The 23730-nt window shown below is 46.4% G+C and overlaps 1 long non-coding RNA gene across 2 annotated transcripts in view; it reads left to right on the top strand.

The window, feature by feature from the left end:
• The window catches only part of LOC112545578 (uncharacterized), a 178301-nt gene that overhangs the window by 10494 nt on the left and 144077 nt on the right, over positions 1–23730 (top strand). Inside the window, exon 3 of one of the 2 annotated variants that reach the window (XR_016349448.1) lies at positions 6933–8511. The exons of the other annotated variant lie outside the window; for it this stretch is intronic. This is a non-coding gene — a long non-coding RNA (uncharacterized LOC112545578). Of the gene's footprint in view, positions 1–6932; positions 8512–23730 lie in introns of those variants that run through there. 2 annotated transcript variants of the gene reach the window in all.

Here is a 23730-nt window from a genome sequence, read left to right as displayed (position 1 = left end):
ACAATCTACATTACATCTTATTTAGAAAATACCGGACATTTATATTTTCTCAATTTGTTTCCCGAACAGAAAGCTCAAATACTGGACTTTCCAGTTCAAAACCGGACACCTGGCAACCCTAAATCTATGGGGCTACAGAAATAAAATTCACAGACAGGCATCAATGTGTAATATGATCAGAATACATTCTGCTTATTTTTCATACCTTGCGCCAATCTGACATGGACTCAGCCACTTCTCTGCTTGTTGACAGGCTACCATATCCAGATACCATGTAGTTTATTTTTCATTTCTGGTATGAGATTTCCTATTATATAATTCAACATAATTTACAGAGGTGACTGTTGTGTACTTAACCTTCTGGCCTGAGGCAGTGATAGTAACTCTCCTTAGCTCAAATGACAGTCGGAGATGCAACAATTATAATACTTCCTATCTCTCAAACCATGCACCAGCTCTGAAGATTGTTCAGAGTCATCAGTTCAAGGCCTCTAAGGGCACAGCTACACAGCAGGGCAAAAGTCGAATTACGATATGCAACTTCAGATACGTCAATAGCTTAATTCAGCTCTTAGAGCTGTCTATGCAGCAGGAAGTCTAAGGAAAAACACTCTTCCTTCAACTTCCCTTACTCCTAGTGAAATGAGGGTTACAGAAGTTAGAGTAAGAAGTCCTCCAGCTTTCCATTATTTTGAAATAATGGCTTGCTGTGTAGATGTGCATTTTGTTATTTTGAAACAATGTCAGTTATTCCGACATAATGTTGCTTTGTAGATGTACTCTAAGAACTAGAAGATGATAGTCACCTTATTGTTCGCCCCTCTGCAGTTATGTCTAAAATGGCGTGCTTAGTGTTGGTAGTAGTATTTAAGTTTGATAGTATGTGATTTTGCTATTACTTCATTGTTTGATTAAATATTAAGAGGCTGATTTTTCATTGCCAGGTATTTTGTGTCATTGTTTACATCCCCCCGTATATTTAAAGTGAATGCAAAGTGGGTTTATAATGCTTCCAAATCAGACTTTTTCTATCCATATCATATAGATTTAAGGGACTATACTTGATGGCAGGCAGTAGAGTTTATCTGAATGCAATTTAAATGTACGTTGAGTAATTTATTACCATTATGTCAAAGGAATAATGTAAAAATGAATTATAGCAAATGTTAATATAATTTATCTATCCCATTTTTCTCTTAGCAGAAAAAGCAGGTCATTCCTAAAATACAGAATACATTCTCTTCAGTATTAAAAGCTCAGACTGACTGGCCCCAACAGTTAAATAATTGAGATGTTCTTTACCTAAACTGTGCATTGTAATTTGGAGCTGATTCTATCTTGAAGTATGTGGAACTAAAGACAGTTGGGGCCAATCCAGAAGAAAAATAACTGCTCTACACAGAGGTACTTACTTTAGCTTAGCTCCAAGAATAGACAAAAAATTTAAGGTTCATTATAAGCAGATCTGATTAAGGAAGCCATGAGATTTTTTTCCCCCCTTCTACTTAAAAGACAGCCAGATCACAGCTTTGCCCACTGTAACTCCTTATGGTCAGATCCCCTACTCATAACTCTGGTCATCTGAAGAAGTGGACTGTGCCCATGAAAGCTCATGATACCATCTACATTTTTTGTTAGTCTATAAAGTGCTACCAGATCATTTGTTGTTTTTTTTCTTATGGTCAGTTACTAGCATAAATTCCTTTAGAAAACAATTTTTAGATTCACTTGATATGAACATTTGAGCATGTAAGCTTAGCATTTGTTTTTCATGTTTATTTATGGTAGCCAAATTCATTTGCACAAATGTTTATGATAAGCAATCATAAATAGGACAGATTCTTGGCTGAAGTTAAAAACAAACAAACAAACAAACATTTTTCAGTATTTGTTCAAATATACAGAAAAATAATGACCAGATTTATCTGGCATTGCCCAGGTCCTTCAGGGCAAGGGGCTGGCAGTGTGTGTATGTGTGTGTGTGGGGGGGGGGGGGAGGGGCTAGGTATAGGAGTCAGGGTAGGGCACATTCAACATATATGGGTTTACACTATTGCTATGTTTAGATTCATGGTGATACTGCTCCATCATCAGACTTTAGAGTAGATGTAAAGACCCAGCTGCACTGGAAAGGACCGAAGTGGGACAAACACGTGTAATCTTACTCAGAGTAAGTGCTAAGTGCTTACTCAGATGTGCTAAGTGTGCACATCATTGTACGATAATTAATCACACTTGTACTAACTTGGGAAAGGACTGATTAAATTTTATAACTTTTTGTTATTACAGGTTGAACCTCTATGGGTTGGGACTTTCTGGTCCGGCAACATGCATGGTCCAGTAGGTGGTCAGGTCCCGAGGTGCTGGACGAGAGAGGTCCAATCTATATTTTATTTTTAGTAAATGACTAGGCGGGTACAGAAGAAACACTTTCTCTATGAATACGTTACCTTGATGAATGATAATGGCTTAGACTGTACCTACCTAAAAGCAAAACATCAGACTAAAGCTGGTAATGCATTTTTGGACAGCCCTTTAATAAAATATTGGGTCTCATGCTGATTAGGTTTAGAAACTCTGTTTCTGATTTGTAAATGGTATATCTTCAGCCTCTTTTGAACAAGAATTTTTGAGAGTATAGAAGACAAAATGTACCTGGTACTATTTCAGGAAACAAGGACTGAATAATTATTACAATTCAATGAGTGAGATGTGGGCAAAGATTCCCCTCTATTTAGTACAGGCAGTCCCCGGGTTACGTACAAGATAGGGACTGTAGGTTTGTTCTTAAGTTGAATCTGTATGTAAGTCGGAACTGGCGTCCAGATTCAGACACTGCTGAAACTGACCGCCAGTTCTGACTTACATACAGAATCAACTTAAGAACCCCAGGCGTCCCCAAGTCAGCTGCTGCTGAAACTGATCAGCAGCTGATTCCAGGAAGCCCGGGGCAGAGCAACTCTGCCTGGGGCTTCCTGTAGTCAGCGCTGGTCAGTTTCAGCAGAAGCTGACTTGGGGACGCCTGGGGCAGAGCAGCTGGGGTGCTACTGGACCAACCCAGCAGCACCCCATCTGCTCTGCCCCAGACGTCCTGATTCAGCCGCTGCTGAAACTGACCAGCAGCGGCTGAATCAGGACCTGGGGCAGAGCAGCTGGGGTGCTGCCAGGTTGGTCCAGTAGTGCCCACGGGCGCTGCAGGACAAATCGGCAGCGCCCCAGCTGCTCTCCCCCAGAGTCCAAATCAAAAGCCTGGTCTGCTGGGGGGGGGAGAGCACACTAGCTGCGCCCCCCCCCAGCAGACCAGGGACACGGGGAGCAGAGCCGCAGCGGCAGCGGGGTGCCGTGCCTCTGAGGCTTTGCTCTGGCAAAGCCTCAGAGGCGAGGGACCCCGCCACGGCTGCGGCTTCAGTCTGGGTGCCTGTGGTCTGCTGGGGACGGTCCCCAGCAGACCACAGGCACCCGGACTGAAGCCGCAGCCGCGGGGGGGTCCCTCGCCTCTGAGGCTTTGCCAGAGCAAAGCCTCAGAGGTGCGGGGAACCGCCGCTGCTGCCGCTTCAGTCAAAGCGGCAGCAGCGGCGGTTCCCCGCGCCTCTGAGGCTTTGCTCTGGCAAAGCCTCAGAGGCGCGGGACCCCCCCGCGGCTGCGGCTTCAGTCCGGGTGCCTGTGGTCTGCTGGGGACCATCCCCAGCAGACCACAGGCACCCAGACTGGAGCAGCAGCAGCGGCGGTTCCCCGCGCCTCTGAGGCTTTGCTCTGGCAAAGCCTCACAAGCGCGGGAACCCGCCCGGTGCCCCTGGTCTGCTGGAGACGGTCTCCAGCAGACCAGGGGCACCGGAGCAGCTTACGAACGGGGCTTTCTCGCGTAAGTCGGGGACTGCCTGTAGTAAAAATCTGATTAAAAGTACTTTGATAGTATGTTTATAGTATTCAGATTACCACTTTTCAATCTGAAAAGGAGCTGTTCAGGTGGGAAGTCATCTTGTGGTGTGTGTCACAACATGAACAAGAGCACAATCAGGTCACTGTGTACAGTTGGAAATAATGACAACAAAAATACAGAAGAATCATTCATGGTATTGGGATATTTTTATCCTTAGGCTACATCTACACTTTGAAGTAGGAATAAGATCCTCCGGAAAAGGGCTTTTTTTCCGGAGGATCGGGGCCAGTGTAGACGCTCTTTTCCGGCTTTTCTAAAAGCCGGAAAAAAGCGGCGGACATTTTTATTTAAATGCCGCGGGGGATATTTAAATCCCCCGCGGATTTCCCTATTGCGATCTCTGAAATTAACATGCCCCTTCCGGAAAAGGGGCCAGTGTAGATGTAGCCTTAGTGTTTCATATGTGAGCTTAATTGTTAGCATACGATACATTTTCTTTAAACTTGATCATGGTGGATGCTCCCCTCATGACATGGTGCAGGTCAAAATGGCATATTTCTCTAACCTACTGTGTGTGTGTAAATGTGTATATGTATACGGCGTAGCTTCTTAAATGCACAATTATCTGTGCATCTACTATATCTGTATAGACCTTAGTGAATTATTGTTTATATGCAAATAAAATGTATTAGCAAGGTTATCTAACTCATATTTTGCAACATTTTGCCTTGCATTATAAACAAAAGCAGTAAGATAAACTTCAAAATAAGTAATAGAAGGAATACTGAGTTCAGTTTAAAATGTTCAAGCAGGTTGCTATGGAAACTCCTAAGAAAAGGTTACACTATTCTTATACCATTCTGTGTTTGCTTTTCAGAAAACTGTTACATAACAGGAGTTTTAAAACAGCCAGAACAGAACATTTGTGTGTTATATAACCCTTTTCAAATTTAACTCTCTCCACATCCAAACTAGAATGCATTTTAAGGTCAATAACAGTTAAATAATGAAGAAGTCTATGTTGTGCATTTTAAACTGGGCCGGAAAATAAATGATTATCCCTTCACAGCTAACATGGTCGGTTGATACAGTAGTATGGTTATGAGCTTCTTAGAGAGAACTTTCACAATTGACAAGTCTGAAGGTACACCTCTGGGAACAGAAAACTTGATTATACTTAAAGGGTGGGAGACTAACCTGGGAAGCAATGCCTCAAAAAATTTGGAGGTCATGGTGAATAATCTGACAGGACTCTCAAGCAGGAGCAGGGGTATTATTTTGCCTCTGAAATTTCACTGTTGCATAACTGCTGGACTATTTTACCCAGTTGTGGTGCCAACAATTCAAGAAAGATGTTGATAAATTGGTGAGGGTTTAGAAAAAGAATTACAAGATGATTAAATGATTAGAAAACACGCTTTAGCGCAGGGGTGGGAAACTATTTTTGGTTGGGGGCCACTCCCAAGATTTTGGAAAGTGGTCAAGGGCTGCACTTTTCTGTGAGGGGGTATGGGGTCTAGGATGGAGTTTGGGTGCAGAAGGGTGCATGGGGTAAGGGACTGGGGTGCAGGACATTGTGAGGGCTGAGAGGGCGTTTGGGTGGAGACGGGGGTTGTGACCTGGGTCAGGGATTGGGGTGCTGGGTAAGGGAGGGGTCTGGGTGCAGGAGAGGATTCTGGCCTGGGGGACGGACGTAGAAGGGGGTACAAGTTCTGGGAGGGAGTTGTGACCTGGGGGAGGGGCAGTGCAGAGGGTTTGGATGGTGAGCTGAAGGAGGGAGTTGGAGTGTGGGAGGGGCAGGGATGTCAGAGGCAGGCTCTGGCTGGGAGACACTTACCTAAGCATTTCCCGGCCTGCAGCATCCCCAAGGCAGGCTGGGTTCCCTGCTTGCTGCAGCCCCAGACTGCTTAAAACTGCGGCTGCTCCCTCCATGTGGCTCTCAGCTCCAGGAGGGGGAAAAGACTTGCACTGCCACCATCCCCTAGGCCAATCTCTCAGCTCCCATTGGCTGGTTGTTTCTGGCCAATAGGAGCTGAGAGCTTGTCTGGAATCAGTTCCTATTGGCCAGTTATTTCCAGCCAATAGGAGCTGAGATTGGGCTGGAGGCGGTGATATCACCTGGAGCCTCCCCCTGCCTCCAGAGTAGAGAGTCACATGGAGCAGTTCTGTGTTTAAAATAGTGGCTGCTGCATGCTTGAGGGGCCCGGCAAGGTGGTCCACGAGCTGGATCTGGTGACTTGGCAGGACAGATCCAGCCCACGAGAGGTGTCTTGCACACCCCTGCCTTAGGGTGATAGATTGAGCTTCTGGAGTCTATGTAGTTTAATGAGGAAAAGGTTAAGAGGTGACCTGATTATACACTATGGCTACGTCTACACTGGCCCCTTCTTCGGAAGGGGCATGCTAATTTTGAACTTGGGAATAGGGAAATCCACGGGGGATTTAAATATCCCCCGCGGGATTTAAATAAACATGGCTGCAGCTTTTTTCCGGCTTGGGGAAAAGCCGGAAAAAAGCGTCTATACTGGCGCGATCCTCCAGAATAAAGCCCTTTTCCGGAGGATTTCTTATTCCTACTTCAATAAGAGATCCTCCGGAAAAGGGTTTTATTCCGGAGGATCGCGCCAGTCTAGACGCTTTTTTTCCGGCTTTTCCTCAAGCCGGAAAAAAAGCGGCGGCCATGTTTATTTAAATCCCGCGGGGGATGATCCTTGGAACCTATGGCTCATTGGGCTCAAATTTCTGTCTGTCTTTCAGTACTTTGCCTCCATGGACAAACATTTGCTTTGGAATGAGTTCTTTATTTTTATCTTGCTTGATCAACCAGCACAGCCTATAGGTTTTGATTAAATTCTGATCTCAGATGTGCTGCTGATCCTTATGGTAGCTGGTTTTACCATATGTGCCTCTCTGCCTGTCCTATATGTTCTGAACTGAGCTTTCAAAAAATGTTTCTAGTATTGAATGAGGCTTAATACCTCAGAATAATTGCAACTATAAATACAATTGACTTGTTTGATCTTTTCTGAGGTTTATATTATACCCTCTCCAGGGAAAATTCAAGAAAGGGGGATAGAAGGAACAAGAAACTCAGCAAGGAGTAGAGTTTTCCCCTTAACCTCAGTAAAGGGAGCAATAAAGCATCAGAGCCAAGAGACCAAAATGGATTTACACTTCCCAGCTCACTGGATCTCTGAGCTTCTGCAGGTGAGAACTAATTCTCTTAGATGCTTTGTCAGTCACATCAAACCCTCTGGTAACAATCAGGTTCTGTGCCCCTCAGGCACCATACAGTTTGACTCCTCTGCAGTTCTACCTCATCCTGTCCTGGTTATGTCCCTTTCTGACTCTCAACCTTGATCCTATACAATTAGGATGATGAGGCTTCTGTGGACTCAGCAAGCAGGGGGATCACACTACACAGTATGATATCCAGCCTGCTTTTACACCTGCCCCACTTCCCATACAGATCTATCTAATCTGGTTCCCCTTCTCTCCTAACACTGGTAAAAAGAATAGACCCATGATTTTGTGCCACCATAAGAGCAGTGTTGGCAGCATTGAAATACCTGCACAGATAAACTTACATTTTCTTGGGCCTCTTTTTAATGTTTCAAATCTTATAATGAATGAACTTTATTAAATCAACATATGAAAGGGATAGTGTCTTAAACACTGCCATAATCTCATCAAAGCTTGTCTCTTGGTGGGCTAGAAATGTACAAGCTATACTGAGATTTATAAACAAGTGCATAAAAGATTAAAGCAATTGAGACAGCCACAGAAGATGTGATGCTTTCATGTCCTTTAAAGGTTGTTATTCCTAGGGGAACACATTAGCAAAGGCAGATAGAGAAAGTAAGTAGTGTTGAGTGTTCCTTATGAAGGGTGACTGAATTTCAGATACTGGATTATACACCAGAGACTGACATTAATTAGGTGCTTGATAAATTGCAAGAAGCAGGCAAGCTCTTTGTTCATACTTTTGAGATGCCCGTTTGAAGATTCTAATGAATTTCTACCTGGAGTCTCCTCTCCTCTCAAGCATGGGTGTATATCATAGACTCATAGATCAGTAGTGGGCCACATGCGATCAGCCCATCAGGGTAATCTGCTTTCAGGCTGCAAGACATTTTACAGATGTTGAGCATCCAAAGGCACCACTCCTCACAGCTGTGGCCTCGATTCTCCCAATGGGAGCTGTGGGAAGAGGCAGTTAGCATGTCCCTGCAGCCCTTTGGCCTGTAGGCACCACTTCCCATAGCTCCATTGGCTGTGGACAGAGAACCACAACCCCTGGCAGCTGTGGAGTGGGGCAGTGCCTGCGGATGGCCAACATCAGCAAAATGTCTTGTGGCTCACAGTCAGATTACCGTGACAGGCCTGCAGGTTGCCCACCACTGCCATAGACACAGGAAACTTTTGATGTAGAAATGATCTTGTAGACCGCCTGCCTTCCTCTTTGAAATTCCATAGCATCATACGGCTACTACAGCAATTGTTTCCCTAGAAAAATAACATTAGGAAATGTTAATATATTTTTTAGCTTTTAAAAATACAATATAGCAAGAGGAAATAATGAGTCATGATCTGCCAACTCTTTGTGGATCCACAGATCACTGCTGGATAACTTCTGCCCTCATAATACAGTGTAGTAACTCTTCATAGTAGATGGTCCCAATCCCCAGTAGCTAAACACAGATAGGGTATGTCTACACTACCCTGCTAGTTCGAACTAGCGGGGTAATGTATGCATACCGCACTTGCTAATGAAGCCCGGGATTTGAATTTCCCGGGCTTCATTAGCATAAGCGGGGAGCCGCCATTTTTAAATCCCCGCTGCTTCGAACCCCGTGCAGCGCGGCTACATGGGGCTCGAACTAGGTAGTTCGGACTAGGTTCCTATTCCGAACTACCGTTACTCCTCGTGAAACGAGGTGTACCGGTAGTTCGGAATAGGCACCCTAGTCCGAACTACCTAGTTCGAGCCCCGTGTAGCCGCGCTGCACGGGGTTCGAAGCAGCGGGGATTTAAAAATGGTGGCTCCCCGCTTATGCTAATGAAGCCCGGGAAATTCAAATCCCGGGCTTCATTAGCAAGTGCGGTATGCATACATTACCCTCCTAGTTCGAACTAGGAGGGTAGTGTAGACATACCCCAAGTTATATTTTAGCATCAGAAAACTGCTGTCAAGATTAATTGCATTTAATTAATGGAACCTCAGACTTAGATTCTCCTCTGATTTGCACTTTGTATAGTGATTTACATCTAAATAAAGAGTATAAAATACTACCATGGCAGAACACTAATGTTTTGCTCTCATTTTTCAGAGGTAAAAATGACAATCCATGTGTGTAAAGCACTAGAGAATCAGGCCCTCGCTTTTCTTGTATGTCCATTCCAGTGGTATTCTCCTATCAAAGTCTGTGCGTTTATGGAGGAAAACATGCATCTGACGAAGTGGGTCTTTGCCCACGAAAGCTTATGCTCCTACACTTCAGTTAGTCTATAAGGTGCCACAGGACTCCTCGTCGCTTTTGCAGATTCAGACTAACACGGCTACCCCTCTGATACTGGAGGAAAACAGTATGTTTTAGGAAATGACAGCATTAAATATTGCAATGTTTTCTCTGCTTTTATTTCTTAAAATACCTTTGTGCGTTATTAAATTTTTTTTATAGAAGCACAGAAATATTTGTTTTGAAGCAAGAGAAAAGGACAGATTCTAAGTTGTCTACATGAGTCAAAATTGCTGTAACACCTGATTCAGCCCCTTTTAAATGTGTATATTATAGGAGCTGTGATTCCCTCCATACCTCCTTAGGCTTAGCTTGATTCCCCTAGTCTGATATACTTTGATTTTCACCCACTTATCAGCATGTAATTACATGTCCTTCTTCCATTACATCTCTGAATTTAGCTCCCTGAATCTAACCAGCATAAGGGAGTCTAGGTTTCTGTAAATCACATGTCAAGGGACTAGAGAAGTAGAGGGAGGAAGAAAAAATAAATATCAGGAGAGCATAATAAAATATGTTTCCTATGGTGGGCTGCCATTGAGGAGCAGTGTAACTTAGACACCTCATAGGCTGCTTAAAGTTATGTCTAAACTATGAACTAGGGGTTACCTACACTTACTCCTATATGAGCTAGCAGAAGTATGAATAGTAGTGCAGCGGTGGTAGCATCGGTCGTGGTGGTATAGCTGAGCTTGTACAGGTACAATAGAGTCCCGATTATCTGACCTAAACGGGACCAATAGGTGGTCAGATTAACGAAAATGTTGGATAATACGGAGTACAGAACATTACCTGTAGTTGATTCGGGTGCTCTGGGTGAAGGGCAGCAGCACTTTGGGGATGTTCCGCTTGGAGGCCGCCAAGAAGGGCGGCGGCGGCAGCAGCAGCAGCACCCAGAGCGACGGAGCAGCGAGTGGGGTCATTCTTCTGGCCCGCACCCGGGCGCTGCAGGGAGGGAAGGGGCCAGGCAGGAATGGGGACCCTGGGAGGTGGGTGCACAGAGGGATGGGGATGACCCCAGCTGCACTGTGACCAAGTGGCACCAGCAGGAGACTCCGACCCGCAGGCTGGACTCTCAATCAGCCACCACGCGCTGCAATTCAAGGGACATCAGCGGCTGGGGCAAGGGAAATGGTCCCGGTCACATGGTGGGCGGACGGCGGCAGCGTGGGGTTTTAGTTTTGCTTTCAGGGGCTGCTGCTGGAGCCTCTTCAGCCAGGAAGGGCTGCATGTGACATGGCAGCCCGGGGCGGCTGGCCTTGAGGGCTGCATACTTGCTCTGCTCTAGGCTGGCTGGAGTTTCTCGCTGAACCCCAGTTTTTTCTGGCTTTGTTGGATAAAGCGGAATGTCGAATAAGCGAAGGTCGGATAAGCGTGACTCCACTGTACATACATACCAGTTTCAAATGGAGTTGTGCTCAGTATGGCTCAGTCATGCCTCTGCTGACTCTACCTGTGTTGCTATGACATAGCTATTTTTACTCATGCTAGCTCAATGAGAGCTAGTGTGAGTATGTGTACATGAGCAGGGGAATCACACCCCTGACTTGTAGTATTGGTATAGCCTAAGTTACAGCAACATGTCCCAGCTGTGCAGGGTACCTCTCAGAATTATTTCAATATTTTATGCTCAGGCTTCCCCTGAAATGCCCCTACATTTGGACTTGATGCAGGTGCCTCATACTATAACGTAAACTGCCGTGTGCAAAGTTTGCACCAGGGAAAACTCTTTCCTGGCCAGCTTTAAGGCATTCTGAGCCTTTTTACACCATCACAGCTGCCCTTCCACTATACAGTACAGTAACACAATAAACAGTACACTCTATCATCATCATTGTGCTGATCCCAAAGGGACAAAGCTTTCTTGTAAGCAAGTGGAATGCCACCCAAATCAGTCCCTGTCAAGTTCTTAAAGAGGTCTGTATATTCAGTTCATGTCACCCATACAATACAACAAAACATTAAAAGTTTCAACTTGTGGCATTTTCCTAGCAGTAAACCACATCCACACATTCTGTACTAGCAAGCCCAGAGATTCCATTCTATATACTATTTTATATAGGGTCTTATTTTGCTATCATCACCACCGTATCTGACTGTGTCCAGTAGTATCACATGAGTTTTGTTTTTTCTCTTATCCTCTCTTCAAGAGAATTGTGTGTTTTGTTTTCAGTGACATTTTAAAAATATCCATGATGTATACATTTACATTATAGAAAGGAAGGCTAAAGAGACATGTTTTTGCATGTGGATCAGTAGATGATAGGCCTTATGTGCTGCTGTGAGAGTTAGTTTCACAATCTTTGAATGGTCCCTGAGAAAGTTCTGTCTCCTGGACATAGGTGTTTTACACACAGGCTGCATCTAGACTGGCATGATTTTGCGGAAATACTTTTAACAGAAAAGTTTTTCTGTTAAAAGTATTTCCGCAAAAGCGCATCTAGATTGGCACGGATGCTTTTGCGCAAAAAGTGCTTTTGCACAAAAGCATCTGTGGCCAGTCTAGACGTGATTTTGCAGAAGAAAGCCCCGATCGCCATTTTAGCCATCGGGGCTTTTTTGCGCAAAACAGTTCTTCCCTGTCTACACTGGCCCTCTTGCGCAAGTATTCTTGTACAAGAGGGCTTTTTCCCGAGTGGGAGCATGAAAGTATTTGCGCAAGAAGCACTGATTTTGTACATTACAAAGTCAGTGCTCTTGCGCAAATTCAAGCGGCCAGTGTAGACAGCTGGCAAGTTTTTGCGCAAAATCTTGCCAGTCTAGACGCACCCTTCTAGTAGAAAGTTCTTCTGCCTGAAGAGCAGAGTTGTCAGGCACGGTCTTCATACTCGTTCTTTACTGTCAATGTTCACATTTTCTGGGTTCTAGCCATTGAGGCCCTTGAAGATAATAAACAAGGTCTTGAGTTTGACTCTCTATTTCATAGTAAGCCAGCGTGGAGAAGGGAGGACAGATGTGAGGTTATTTTAGTAGTATATGTCACTGAGGAGACCTGCTGCAGGATTTTGTACTAGTTGGAGTTTCCTAAAAGCTGATGGCATCATGCCTAGATATATTGCAGCGCTGTAGGTCAAATGGGAGATAACTAAATCATGTACCATTGAAACTAGGCCATTATCTGCAAGGCTCATATGAAATACCTTGCCAACCAGAGGTCTTGAAACTTTACTAATGGATGTTGCTCTGTGAGAGGTTATCATCAAAGAAGAACCTGGGAGATATCTGAGATACTCGCAATGAATTCTAAATTAAGTTTGGTCTGTGTTCCTCTTTAGAACTTGAACATAAGCCAAACTTCTAGAAACTTGCATTGATGAAATTTGGACAGCATCCTTCCATCTTACTTGTCCCTCTTTTTCTTAGTTGATTTCTACCTCTCCCAATCCCCGGGGCTTCCTCATAAACATTAGCTATACAGATTGAACTTCTAAAATCCAGAACTCTCTTGTCCAGCAACATCCATGGTCCAGTAGAACCATGGATATTACTGGACCAGAGAGCCCCGGTTGGTCAGCTTCAGAAAAGTAGCACAGGTTCAGCTGGCAGTGGGGAGTGCATCTCCAGCTCAGGTTGGAGGCAGTGGGGTCAGTGGCTAGGGGTGCAGCTCCATCTGAGGTTGTTGAGGGGAGGAGTGCAGCCCCACCCAGAGCTGGCGCTGTGGGAATCACAGCCTCGGTCAGGGATGGCATGTTGAGGGATGGAAGGGACACAGCCCCGGTGTGGGCTGGTGGCGGGGAACACAGCCCCAGCTGATGTTGGGGACAGCAGGGTCGGTAGTCCTGGCTGGTGTTAGTGGTAGAAAGGGCAACCCCATCCAGGGCCAGAGTCAGCGGGGCTGGCTAGTGGATGTGCAACCCAGACTTGTGCCCGGGGAGAAGGGGGGGGGCGCATCTCCAAGCCCCGGCCCTTGTGTGGGGGATGCAGCCCCTGTCAGGGTTGGCACAGTGAGGGGCTGAAGGCAGTGGTAGGTGGCAGGGAGCACAGCCACCGCTGTGAGCAGAGCCTGTAGCCAGGTAGGGAGCTTTGATCTCCCCTTGTCCAGCAAACTCTGTGGTTTGGGACCACTCAGGACCTGAACAAGGGAAGTTCAACCAATATTTAGAAGGCCGAAGGTGTTTTCTATGGACTTCATCATACAAGCAGTGAACAGGGCAGCAGCCAACAGGGGAGTTTGCCTGGGAGTTCACCCTGGGGGAGCCCCATAGTGTTTGGTGGTCTTTTTCTTGAAGTTTGTTTCTCTTCTGCCCTTCAAGGGGACATTTCAAAACATCTAAGGAATCTTTCTGAAGGAAGGCTGATATGGATAGTGATGGGTCTGCTGTAGTTACCTTCACAGCATGTGTCATGATTGTCTTCCTCCTGGAAGATAGAAGTGATTTCATCTGCACTAAATGCCAGCTAGTCACCATTTTGGAAGAAAAAATTAGAGGACTTGAAGACCAAATATCAACTCTACAGTCCATCAGAGAGGATGTAGACTTCCTCAATAAAAGGCAGCATTTAATACTGCAGGCACAAGAACTAGTGGGGGCAGTATAGAACAAGGGAGAAAACTGGCAGCATGTAACCTCCAGGAGAAGAAAGCCAACTCAGGTATCCCCTATTCCACTAGAGGTAAGTAACCACTTTCAGGCTCTTTGCACAGGCACTACTGTGGAGAATGCTTTGGCAGGGACCTCTCAGGGAAGAGATCAGAAGGAGATCTTATCTACCAGAAGGCATGGGATACGTAGTCCTAGGAATTGGGGTTCCATGACCACCCCCCCCAAGAGAAGAAGTCTGGTGGTCATGATCAGGGACTTCCTCCTAAGAGGGACATAGTCATCCATCTGCCGTCCAGACTTGGAATCTCGAGAAGTGTGCTGCTTACCAGGAGCTAGAATTCAGAATGTGACCGAGAGTCTTCCAAATCTGATCAAGCCTTCGGATCGCTACACCTTCCTGCTTCTCCATGTAGGAGCTAAATATACAGCCAAGAATGACCTTGAGCAGGTCCCTGCAGATTGTGTAGTGTTGGGAAGAAGGATCAAGGAATTTGAAGTACAAGTTGTATTCTCGTCCATCCTCTCTATAGTTCTTCTATTATGGGAACTAATAAATAACTTTTCTTTATGCACCCTCTCCACACCACTCATGATTTTATAGACCTCTATCATATCCCCCCTCAGTCTCCTCTTTTCTAAGCTGAAAAGTCCCAGTCTCTTTAGCCTCTCTTCATATGGGACCTGTTCCAAACCCCTAATCATTTTATTTGCCCTTTTCTGTACCCTTTCCAAGGCCAAAATATCTTTTTTGAGGTGAGAAGACCACATCTGTACACAGTACTGAAGATATGGTGTACCATAGTTTTATACTTCCCCTCCTCCTTCTTCCCCTGGCTTCCCCATTCCAGCTCCCTCCTCCCAGGTTTCCCTCTCCCCACTCCCACCTCCTTTTCCCAGTCTCCCCAGAGGTTAATCCCTTCCCCCCCAGTTTTGTTAAATAAGGAGAGTTTCTATTTTTGAACACACGTGTCCTTTATTTTTTACATCAGGAAGGGGGGCTAGGGAAGGGTAAGTGGAAGGAGGTGAGGGAGGAATGGGGCACGAGCCCCCGATGGGAAGTACTAGGGTGGCTCTACGGGCTCCTCCAATTGATCCCCCGGATGGCAGCCTGCGGCAAGTACAGCCAGGCTGATGGCCGAGTGCTGTGATATGCCGAGTGTGGGCACTCAGGGCACTCCAAGACAGGACTGCTTTGCTGTCCCTCATCGAGTTAGACAAGCAAGCAGGGAACCCTGAGAACTGTCTGCCGGCACTGGTTCTGGCCATCCTTAACTTCGGTTCAGGGTCCACTCAATGTGGACATGCTATTTTGAATTAGCAAAACACTAATTCAAATTAGTTTTTAGGTCTAGATGCACTAATTCGAATTAGCTTATTTCGAATTAACTAAATCGAATTAAGTTAGTTCGAATTAGTGCTGTAGTGTAGACATACCCTCAGAGAATTGATGAGCAGGATCCTCTGGGATGCTAACATGATCCTCTGGGATGCTAACATGAAAGGAGTCCAGGAGAGCTGGTAGTATTTTAAAGAAGCCTTATTAAAGGCACAGGAAGAAACCATCCCGATGCGCACTAAGAAAAGCAAATATGACAGGTGACCAGATTGGCTTACTGGGGAAATTCTTGGTGAGCTTAAATACAAAAAGGAAGCTTATAAGAAGAGGAAACTTGGACAGATGACTAGGGAGGAGTATAAATATATTGCTTGAGAGTGCAGGGGAGTTATCAGGAAGGTGAAATGACAATTGCAATTACAGCTGGAAAGGGATGTGAAGGGTAACAGGAAAGGTTTATACAGGCATGTTAGCAATAAGAGGGGGATCAGAGAGGGTGTGGGGCCCTTACTGGATGAGGGAGATAACCTAATGACAGATGATGTGGGAAAAGCTGAAATACTCAATGCTTTTTTTGCCTCTTTCTTCACAGACAAGGTCAGCTCCCAGACAAATGCACTAGGCAACACAGTATAGGAAGAAGGTGGGCAGCCCTTGGTGGAGAAAGAACGGATTAAGAACTATTTAGAAAAGCTAGACATACAAAAATCAATGGGTCTGGATGTAATGCATCCGAGGGTACTGAGGGAGTTGGCAAATGTCATTGCAGAGCCTTTGGCCATTATCTTTGGAAACTTGTGAAGACCAGGAGAGATGCCAGATTATTGGGAAAAGGCAAATGAAGTGCCCATCTTTAAAAAAGGGAAGAAGGAAAATACAGGGAACTACAGACCAGTCAGCCTTACCTCAGTCCCAAGAAAAACCACGGAGGAGATCCTCAAGGAATCCATTTTAAGCACTTGGAAGAGGGGAATGTGATCAGGAATAGTGAACATGGATTCACCAAGGGCAAGTCATGACTGACCAATCTGATTAGCTTCTATGGTGAGGTAACTGCTTCTGTAGACATGGGGAATTTGGCAGAAGTGATATACCTTGACTTCAGCAAACCTTTTGATATGGTCTCCCACAATATTCTTGCCAGAAAGTTAAGGAAATATGAATTGGATAAATGGACTGCAAGTTGGATAGAAAGCTGGCTAGATTGTCAGATCCAACAGGTAGTACTCAACGGTTTGATGACAGGTTGGCGGTCTGTTTCAAGCGGAGTGCCTCATAGATCGGTTCTAGGGCCGTTTTCATTCAACATCTTTATTAATGACCTGGATGAAGGGAAGGATTGCACCCTCAGCAAATTTGCAGATGATACTAAGCTAGTAGGAGAGGTAGATACATTGAAGGGCAGGGACAGGGTCCAATGTGACCTAGACAGATTACAGGATTGGGCCAAAAAAAATCTGATGAGGTTCAACAAGGACAAGTGCAATCCTGCACTTGGGAGGGAAGATTCACAAGCATTATTATAGGTTGGGGATCGACTGGCTACGTAGCAGTTGAGCAGAAAAGGACCTGGGAATTTCAGTGGATGAGAAGCTGGATATGAGTCAACAGTGTGTCCTTGTAGCCAAGAAGGTTAATGGCATATTAGGGAGCATTAGGAGGAGCATTGCTAGAAGTGATTATTCCCCTTTATTCTGCACTGGTGAGGCCACATCTGGAGTACTGCATCCAGTACTAGGCCCCCCACTACAGAAAGGATGCGCTCACACTGGAGAAGGTCCAGCAGAGAGCAACCAAAATGATTAGGGGACTGGAGCACGTTACCTATGAGGAGAGGCTGGGGGATTTGTTCTTATTTAGCCTGCAGAAGAGAAGAGTGAGGGGGATTTGATAGCAGCCTTCAACTTCCCGAAGGGAAGTTCCAAAGAGAATGGAGAGAGGCTGTTCTCAGTAGTGACGGATGGTAGAACAAGGAGCAATGGCCTCAAATTACAGTGGAGGAGGTCTAGGTTGGATATTAGGAAAAATTATTTCACCAGGAGGGTGGTGAAGTACTGGAATGGGTTACCTAGGTTGGTGATGGAATCTCCATCACTAGAGGTTTTTAAGTCTCAGCTTGATAAAACCCTGGCTGAGATGATTTAGTTGGGATTGGTCCTGCTTTAGGTAAGGGGCTGGACTCGATGACCTCCTGAGGTCTCTTCCAGATCTATGATTCTATTATTCTATTCTATGATTTTCTGTAGATTTTCAGAAGGACCTCGGGCAAGACTGAATTCTCACAATCCTACCATGAAAACAAATATGTAAATATATAGCTATAAAATTAGCATATGCGAGCATTTCTTTGGTTCCTATCTCCATAGTATCTCAGTACCTCTAGTGTGTCTTAGCTCCTCCACTGGACTTATGTGACTCATATTTACTGTTACGAATGTTGCAGTGCATTAACATATTAATGTGACACACTATGACTCACATGAAAAATGTATGTCCTTTTCATATCTGTAGTAAGGGCAGTGAAAAATCAGGTTTGGCTTTGTAGATAATCCCTGCATAATTGACTGGCAGTGAAACCTTTTTATTTTTAGCATGCAGTTGCTAAGGAACTCCCTACATCCAGATGTTCTGCTTACTGGCTGGCCAATTACCCCTATTGACAGGAGGAACAGACCTGTTTTCGAGCTCTCACTTTTCTATTGTGGGCTCCTTGAAATCCTTCTATATGATTGCACTCTTGTGGGAGGATCATAATCTCTACAGCCAAATATTTGTGTTGCTCTTCTCTGTACTTCCTCTCCTTTTGATAATGATGTTGCAATGACATTTTACATGAATCCTATGGAAAAAAAATCTCATTTTTTGGGTTAGAATTTGAGTATGCATTTTAATACAGTGGCTGTTTGTTTTGTGCAGTATTGGTGAAAATAGCAAGTACAGTTCTATATTCCTGCAAGTCAATTCAGTTATCAAAGACTGTGAGGGTATGTCTACACTACAGCGCTAATTCGAACTAACTTAGTTCAAATTAGTTAATTTGAACTAAGCTAATTCGAACTAACGCGTCTAGAACTAAAAACTAGTTCGAATTAGCATTTTGCTAATTCGAACTAGCATGTCCACATTAAGTGGACCCTGACCCGGGCTTAAGGCTGGCTGGAAGCAGTGCCGGCAGGGCATCAGAGGAGGACTTAGAGCGTGGAGATGCTGTCTCAGGCTAGCCGAGGGCTGCGCTTAAAGGGACCCGACCCCCACCCCGGACAGACAGTTCTCAGGGGTGCCCGGCTTGCAAACCAGTTGTGGCTTGGAGTGCCCGGAGTGCCCACACTGGGCACATCACAGCACTCGGCCATCAGACCGGCTGCACTTGCCGCAGGCTGCCATCTGGGGAGAGGAGACAATTGGGGGGCTGCAAGAGAGCTTCCACCCCCAGAAGCCCGCAGAGCCAGCTCAGTCCTCCCCATCGGGGGCTCGTACCCCATTCCTCCCTCACCTCCTTCCACTTACCCTTCCCTAGCCCCTTTTCCTGATGTACAAAATAAAGGACAATTGTGTTAAAAAATGGAATCTGTCTTTATTGAACAAAACTGGGGGAGACTGGGAAAAGGAGGTGGGAGAGGGGAAGAGAGAGGGTGGGAGAGGGGAGGGCAACTACAATGATCAGGGGTTGGGAACAGGTCCCATATGAAGAGAGGCTAAAGAAACTGGGACTTTTCAGCTTAGAAAAGAGGAGACTGAGTGGGGACAGGATAGAGGTCTCTAAAAGCAGGAGTTGGGTGGAGAGGGTGCATACAGAAAAGTTCCTCATTATTTCCCATAAAGGAGGACTAGAGGACACCAAAGGAAAAGAATGGGTAGCAGGCTTCAAACTAGTAACAGAAATTTGTTCTTCACAAAGCAAAGAGTCAACCTGTGGAACTCCTTGCTGCAGGAGGCTGTGAAGGCTACAACTAGAACAGAGTTTAAAGGGATGTGAGATCAAGTGATGGAGGTTGGGTCCATGGAGTGGTATTAGCCAGGGGGTAGGAGTGGTGTCCCTGCCCAAGGTTTGTGGAAGGCTGGAGAGGGATGGCACGAGACAAATGGCTTGGTCACTGTCTTCGGTCCATCCCCTCCAGGGTCCCTAGGGTTGGCTGCTGTCGGCAGACAGGCTACTGGGCTAGATGGACCTTTGGTCTGACCCAGGACGGCCATTGTAAGCTCAGGGTCGGGGGTCTCAGTGGACCCCCTTGATTTTCATGCACACCTGCTCCTGGGTGGCCAGGATGGCAGCTCTCCTGCCCTAGACAGCCACTTTCCTGTGCCTAGTGCAGAGATCATGGACGAGGTCCACGATGTCCGCACTAGCCCAGGCGGGTGCCCGCCTCTTGCGGACTCGGGCAAGCTCCCGGGAGCCGCCAGCCTGGTCCCGGGAAGAGGGGGAGGGCTGGGGGGCATCGGGTGGCTGGCTCGAGCCGAGCCAGCTGCAGGGTCTGCTGGCTGGGTGCTGGCAGGCTTGCACCTGGCACGGCACTGTAGCCAGTCCGTGCCCCTTTAAGGGGGCCGGGGCCGGGAGGGGGGCAATAGAGTTTCCCTGGTGTTGGCCAGAGTGGCTACCAGGGAAAGCTGGGGAGGGCTAGCCTCCCACTAGTTCGAAGTAAGGGGCTATACACCCCTTAATTCGAACTAGCTAGTTCGAACTAGGCTTAATCCTCGTAAAATGAGGTTTTCCTAGTTCGAACTAGCGGAGCGCTAGTGTAGCGCCTATGAAAGTTAGTTCAAACTAACGTCCGTTAGTTCGAACTAACTCTGTAGTGTAGACATACCCGGAGAGATTCATCGCACAAATAATATTTTGCAGAGAGGTTTGGGTTCTTTCGGCTAATGGCCAAATGAAAAGCAAGTACTGTGCAACTTGTCACTGCCTTTCAACTCATCCCAGACTCTCCTCCTTTCTGTTTCCCCCCTTTCCTTTCACAAAAAAGATGATTATCATTTTCAATTGTTGGCTCCTTGACATAGACAATCTTTAGGTGTCTGAAAAATTAGTTAAAAGTTTTTATGCTCCCACTTCATGAAACCATAAGATTCCAACACACAATATCTGTTTTCTGGTTTATAATACTGCTCTTAGAAAAGATAACCATACTTTTGATTATAATAAATAGTTAAATAATTGTTTGCAATAATAAATGTAAAACAATTAATTTATTGGTTGCCAGTCATCTTGGGATTTTTTTTAGTGGTCCCCCCTCTCCCACCAGTTAAAAGAGAGAGAGACAAAGGGTAGTTCAAAGAAAAGGAAATATGACATTTGTTTAATTTTTTTCCAGTTACTAGATTACACAATTTCTTTAGGAAAATAAAAGAACAGACTGCTCATAATTAAGGGGAAGGGAGGTATCATTATCCTTTGTACTTCTGGTGGGCTATATGATAAAGGTGAAGAAAAGTGGATGTATAAAAGGACAAAATTCACCCATAAATTATAGCAGAGGAATTAAGCCTGCTAGTAGCAAGCAGTTTATCACATTTCAATTGATGTAATGGAGAAGCTATCTTGTAATAGAGATGGATACTAATAAGTAGTTCCTGTCAACACATGCACTTGGAGAAAGGTTTCTATTGGAACTGTAAAGGGACCTTTCAACTTTAACAACTCGGAAACTATCTGTTGAATTTCAAATGAATGTTTGTCTTTGGGCTAGTTAGATTTTTTGCCGTTGTACATTTGTGACATTGGTCTCTTTAATTCTTTTAGCGTTCATTTTGTTAACAGCTATCACAACTGACAAAATTCTTTTTTGGGAGGTTGGAGAACAACCCTCCTAAAACAAGTCTGTGCTTTTTCCATCAACAAATTGTCCATAAGATTTAAACCTACCTCTCTAATGTCCCTTTCCCCACTTGCTTTAACTAGGACCATCATTTTATTCAGCTTCCCTTTCTAATAAATTGAAAAGGGAACCTTTCACCTCATTCACATTTAAGTCTAGGAATAGTTTATTGAAACTTCCCACCTTTCAGCTCCCTCTCTTTCAATTCTCCACCTTCCTCTTTGTGATGGTTTTCATCTCAACAGACTCTGTGGCAGAATCCCAAATGACTTTCCCTATTTAAGATATTAGCGCTTTCTGAAGATCTCCTGTCAACATATTTTTAACTCTAGAGACCTCTTGCATTCAAAGAAATTGAACATCATGTTTCCCTATATGTTCAGGGCTGACATATTCTTCCAGAAGGAAACTTTTATTGAAAACAGGGTTTAAAAATGGTTCCTGAAAACATGGGCTGAACACTGTTATCTTGGCAAGTCTGAATTGGGATCTGTTAATGGGTGTATTCACCTCACACCAAGGAGCAACAAGTTATTGGAGGCCTCATGAGCCTGCAACACCCTATCTCAGAGAGGGGCAGTGAGAGTGAGTCCTCAAAGCAAGTTAGGCAGGTTGCACAGGATGCAGTCAATTGGAGGAACAGCCAATCAGAGCCCAGTGAGCTCACATAAGTGAGCTGTAAGGTGCTTAGAGAATGAGGACTATATTTCTGAGAGAATAGGGTAGTGTCTTGGACCACCTGCCAAGACTGGGGGAGCAAGAAGGAGCTCCTGACTGACTGTATGAAGGCCTAGCTGGCTCAAAGCCCCAAGGAGAAGGAAAAGGCAGTGTTAGTGCTACAGGGAAATGGCTCAGGTAACTGAAGTAACGAAGATGGAAGCTAAAGATATGCAGCAAGAAGTTGCCATCCACAGGCTCCATGGGATGTGGCCCAGAGTAGTGGATGGGCCCGATCTCCCCCACTGACCTTCCTGCTGGGGAAGTGACAGGATTGGAATGAGATACCTACTCCTGGAAAGGGGGAAAAACATAGATGGTGATGCAGCCAGAGGGCCGAATTATGAAGAGGATACTGCAGTACTTGGATTGAGGCGGGGTCTGCAGACAGTGAAGAGATTGGAGAGATACCAACTACAGGCAGTCCCCGGGTTACGTACAAGATAGGGACTGTAGGTTTGTTCTTAAGTTGAATCTGTATGTAAGTCGGAACTGGCGTCAGCCGCTGCTGAAACTGATCAGTTTCAACCGCGGCTGAATCTGGACGACAGTTCTGACTTACATACAGATTCAACTTAAGAAACCCAGGCGTCCCCAAGTCAGCTGCTGCTGAAACTGATAAGCGGCTGATTCCAGGAAGCCTGGGGCAGAGCAACTCTGCCTCGGGCTTCCTGCAGTCAGCCGCTGGTCAGTTTCAGCAGCGGCTGACTTGGGGACGCCTGGGGCAGAGCAGCTGGGGTGCTGCTGGGTTGCTCCAGTAGCGCGGCACTTCAGCGCTACTGGAGCAACCCAGCAGCACCCCAGCTGCTCTGCCCCAGGCGTCCTGATTCAGCCGCTGCTGAAACTGACCAGCAGCGGCTGAATCAGGATGCCTGGGGCAGAGCAGCTGGGCTGCCGGGTTGGTCCGGAGCGGCGCTGCGGGACCAACCCGGCAGCCCCCAGCTGCTCTACCCCAGGGGTAGGCAAGAAAAGCCTGGTCTGCTGGGAGGAGGGGGCACTAGCTGCACCCCCCCCCCAGCAGACCAGGGAGACGGGGGGGGCGGGACCGCTCAAGTCCTCCATGGCTTTGCTCCGTCTCCCTGGTCTGCTGACCTGGGAGACGCGGAGCAAAGCTGCAGAGCACGCGGGCAGTGGGACAGTCCAGGCGCGCCGCGGCTGTCCCACTGCTGGCATGCTCCGAGGCTTTGCTCCCCATCTCCCTGGTCTGCTGGTCAGACCAGGGAGACGGGGAGCAAAACCGCGGAGCACGCCCGCAGCAGGACAGCCCAAGTGCGCCTGGGCTGTCCCGCTGCGGGCGTGCTCCAAGGCTTTGCTCCCCGTCTCCCTGGTCTGCAGGGAGACGGGGACCAAAACCTTGGAGCACGCCCGCAGCGGGACAGCCCAGGCGCGCCATGGCTGTCCCATTGTGGGTGTGCTCCAAGGCTTTGCTCCCCATCTCCCTGGTCTGCTGGTCGGGAGACAGGGAGCAAAGCCACGGAGCATGCCCGCAGGGGGACAGCTCAAGCGCGCCCGGGCTGTCCCACTGCGGGCGTGCTCCAAGGCTTTGCTCCCCGTCTCCCTGCAGACCAGGGAGACGGGGAGCAGCTTTTCTCACCCCGGAGGATGGGGGCGGCGGACCGTGGTGCATCTGGGCGTCCCGCCGCTCCAGTCCTCTGGGGCGAGAAAAGCCCCGTTTGTAACTGCGGATCCGACATAAGTCGGATCCGCGTAACTCGGGGACTGCCTGTATAGAGAGCACAGTAGCTGGAATAACCAATCCCCATGACTGCCAGCAGGAGATGCTACTCTAGTGAGTGATCCTTGTCACAGGACTATTTAAAAATCTTTTACTTCTACTTTTGAACTATCCAAATAAATTGTTTTTACAGTATATAGTGTGTCTATAACCTGTTGTATTGTGGATGGTGCTTCAGTGAGC

Source organism: Pelodiscus sinensis, chromosome 4, assembly GCF_052426305.1.
Source record: "Pelodiscus sinensis isolate ZL-2025 chromosome 4, ASM5242630v1, whole genome shotgun sequence".
NCBI classification, from domain to species: Eukaryota; Metazoa; Chordata; order Testudines; family Trionychidae; genus Pelodiscus; species Pelodiscus sinensis.
Note: the sequence above shows the minus strand (reverse complement) of the source record. Positions and strands in the feature narration are given on the sequence as shown.